We start from the raw sequence: 3,471 nt of genomic DNA, 5'->3' as shown, positions 1-3,471 counted from the left end.
GTCTCCTCTGCCACGCCTGAAGCAGGACTCTCCTGCCTAGTAGAGCAATTAGTCCTTCCACTTCCTGTCAATTCAACTTCCAAGCCTTTTCCTCAGGCTGTTTTGCCCAATCCCTTCCTCCAGAAATCTCAGGCCCTTCTCCTGGGCACCAGTCTCTGTTGGGCTGGTCCAGGGCTGGTTAATTCCTAGTTCGAAGGATGTGTCATCGCGCCTCCTTCAGACCGGAAGAACAGGTGTGTTCCTCCTCTGGAGTCCCAACAGACCCCATTAAAAAGCACTTCAGGGGCGAGGAGGAAATCTCAGCCTGCTTCCCCTGCCCCTCCCTCAGAGGATGAAGCTCTAGCACTGGGTAGGCTGGAGGTGAGAGGGGATGGGGAAAGAAAGAAGAGTAGCATGAAATGAGCAAAACCCTAGTGGTCCAGGTGAAAGACCATGTTCCAATAAACCAGAGTCGGTTCCCCCTTCAACTCTGCTGCCACTGAGAAGTGGGAAGATTGCAAAGGCGGTTGTGGGGCCAATCAACAAAACTGTAAAGCCCGTTAAATAGTTCTGCTCAAACAGGAGCAGGAGAGAAGATTCTGTAAGAGATGTAGCAGTAGAACCAAAATTCTCAGGCAGAGCTACAGGGCTGGGGTCCACGCCTCTAAAGCCACCCTGTGTCTGGAGAGGACAGGGAGAAGACAGGGCTGACAAGCTGCAGAGGGAAGGAGCTGACAGGAACCAGAGGCTGGCATGCAGGGAAGGGAGAAGCGGGAGGCATGGCCACAGGATTAGGAGAGCTGAGAGCCCAGGAGTCTCTCAATGGCCGCATTGATGGCCCCTCCTGTGGCAATCAGTGCCCGCAGGTAGCCTCGCAGTTGATGAAGCCCATGGCGTTGAGCCGGTCTAGCTGCTGCTGGAATCTCACTTCCGGCTTCTGCACCTGTGAGTTTCCACTTCCTGCCAAAAGCTGGATCATCTGCTGCATGAGCTGCTGCCGAGCACTGGAAGCCCCTGTGGGAGAAGTGGCTGGTGGGGCTGGTGAGGAGGTGGGAGCCTCGGGGGCAGGCCTGGCATTGCTGCTGGCTGAGGGTGAGAGGGTCCAGGACATCCCGAAGGAGCCAAGGCTGGGTATCAGCCCAAGGGCCTCTCAGCCTGCAAGGTCTGCAATCCCTGCTGGCTCTGCAACAGCACCTGCACGGCACGGGGATTGGTAAGGATGGAGAGTGACTCTGGGCTCTGCATCTGCTGCAGGAAGACTGGGAGCTGCTCCTGAAGCTGAGGGTTCCCTGTTAAGAGCAGCACGTTCACCATCAACTGAGCGGCAAAGTTCTGGGCAAGTGTCTGCATCATGCTGTGCGTGTGGGGGGCAGAGATCATGTTCTGCATCCGCTGGGGGCTGAGATCTGCTGGAGCAGGGCCTGCATTTCTAGGCTGTTGAACGTCCCTGACCCCAGGCTAGCCGTATTGATCCCAAAGGGGTTCGAGGCTGCACCTGGCTGGTCCCCGATCCTCCGATGTCCTCCCCACCGGCCCCGGGGGTTTGGGAGGGCTCTCAAATCTCAGTCCTCAGTGGCTGGGAAGATGAGCTGTCAGAGTTCCCGGCCAGGAAAGAGAAGAGATTGTTGCCAAACTGTTTCTGGGCAGCCCTGAACGTGGGCTCCTGGATGTCAGTGTACATGCGGCAGAGGGCGCTATACCCTCCAGGGATGGGATGATCTCCAGGTTGCTGAGGGCCCGGTCCTGGTTCTGCATCATCTCCTGCATCTTGGCTGGATTTCAAGCAAGCTCCATCGTCTGCCTCATGAGCTTGGGTTGTTGAGCATGTGGCTGATCTCAGGGTTCCGCTCCATCAGCTGCTGCATCTGGGGGTTGGCCATGATCATGTGGCCCATCAGGTCAGGGTTAGACATCATGTCCTAGACCAGGGGGTTCTCCATGATCTGCGACAGCATCTCAGGATTGGACATCAGTTGTCTCTGCCTCTGTTGCTGCAGCTTCATGTAGTTGGCGGAGGCCAGACCCAGGCTGCCCAGGCCTAGGATGCCCCCATAGCTAGAGAGTATGGATGTGGTAGCATTGGAGGGCCCGGGCCCTCCCCAGCCCCTGGGGGGGGGTCCCCCCCGCCACACTGCTCCTCTTGCTCCCACTGCCAGCATCCAAAGTGGCACTGCCAGAGGTGGAGGGCTGGGCAGGGGTGGCAGTTGAAGCAGGCGTGATGGAGGGTGCTGAGGCAGGTTCTGGAGTAGAGGGGGGAAGAAGCAGTGGCAGCAGCTGGATCTTGAGCCTTCTGAGGGGTCTTGATGACCAGATGGACAGTAAGCCCATTTTTGATTCCATGCTGGTTCAGTGTGTCCCCATCCTTGAGGATCTTACCTGTGAAGATCAGGACCAGCTGATCCTGCTGATCCTTAAACCTCTGGGAGATTTCCTCTTTGAACTCCTTGACTGAGGCACGATGGCTGATCACAATTTCCTCCTTGTCCTTGGGAGTCTTGACAGTGACCTGAATGGGGGGCCTCCTCTCGGCCTTGCTCAGCTCTGCCATGCTGCCGCCGCCACCAGCTGCCTGCCAGCATACCCCAGCTCCCCTTCTCTGTCTCCTTTATGACTTGTTTAAAAGTCTATTTTGTCAGATATGAGTATTGCTACCCCAGCTTTTTTGTCAATTCCATTTGCATGGAAAATTTTTTTCATCCTTTTACTTTCAGCCTGTGTGTATCTTTTGCTCTGTGTTGGGTCTCCTATAGATAGCATACATATGGGTTATGTTTTCTTATCCACTCAGCTAGCCTATGTCTTTTGATTGGATCATTTAATCCACTTATGTTTAAGGTTATTATTGACTAGAGGCCGGGTGCACAAAATTCATGCACTGCGGCGGTGGGGGGGGGGGGGGGGGCCCTCAGCCCGGCTTGTGCCCTCTCGCAGTCTGGGACCCCTTGCTTCTTACTGCTCGGCCAGAAGCCGGGCTCACTGCTCCTTAGCGCTGCTGCGAAGGCGGGAGAGGCTCCTGCCACTCTCGCTGTGCTCACCAGCCATGAGCCTGGCTTCTGGCTGAGTGGCGCTCCCCCTGTGGGAGCGCACTGACCACCAGGGGGAAGCTTCTGCATTGAGCATGTGCCCCCTGGTGGTCAGTGTGTGTCATAGTGACTAGTCATTCCACTGTTCGGTCAATTTGCATATTAGGGTTTTATTATATTGAATAGGTACTTATTTATTGCCATTTCCCCTCTATACCTATGTTCATCTCCCTCTCTCTCTTGATTTCTTCTTCTTCTTAAAGCATTTTTACATTTCTTGCAATGCTGGTTGTGTACTCCCTTAACCTTTTCTTTTGTCTTGGAAGCTATTTCCCTTTCAGTTTTCAATGGTAGCCTTGTGGATAGAGGAGTCTTGGATTCAGATTTTTGCTTTTCATTATTTTGAATATTTCGTGCCAATACCTCTGGCCTGAAGTGTTTCTGATGAGAAATCAGCTGACAGTCTAAT

The 3,471-nt window shown here is 54.4% G+C and overlaps 1 pseudogene across 1 annotated transcript; it reads right to left on the bottom strand.

Annotated features, from left to right (window-relative positions):
* Positions 1–770: 770 nt before the first annotated feature.
* Positions 771–2,527, bottom strand: LOC308238114 (ubiquilin-4-like; annotated as a pseudogene). Its single transcript has 2 exons — positions 2,112–2,527; positions 771–2,041 (listed from the first exon to the last, which is right to left on the bottom strand). The product of its transcript is annotated as a ubiquilin-4-like (transcript).
* Positions 2,528–3,471: the final 944 nt, after the last annotated feature.

Source organism: Plecotus auritus, assembly GCF_963455305.1.
Source record: "Plecotus auritus genome assembly, chromosome: 13".
Taxonomy (NCBI): Eukaryota; Metazoa; Chordata; class Mammalia; order Chiroptera; family Vespertilionidae; genus Plecotus; species Plecotus auritus.
This window is presented reverse-complemented; position numbering and strand designations above follow the sequence as displayed.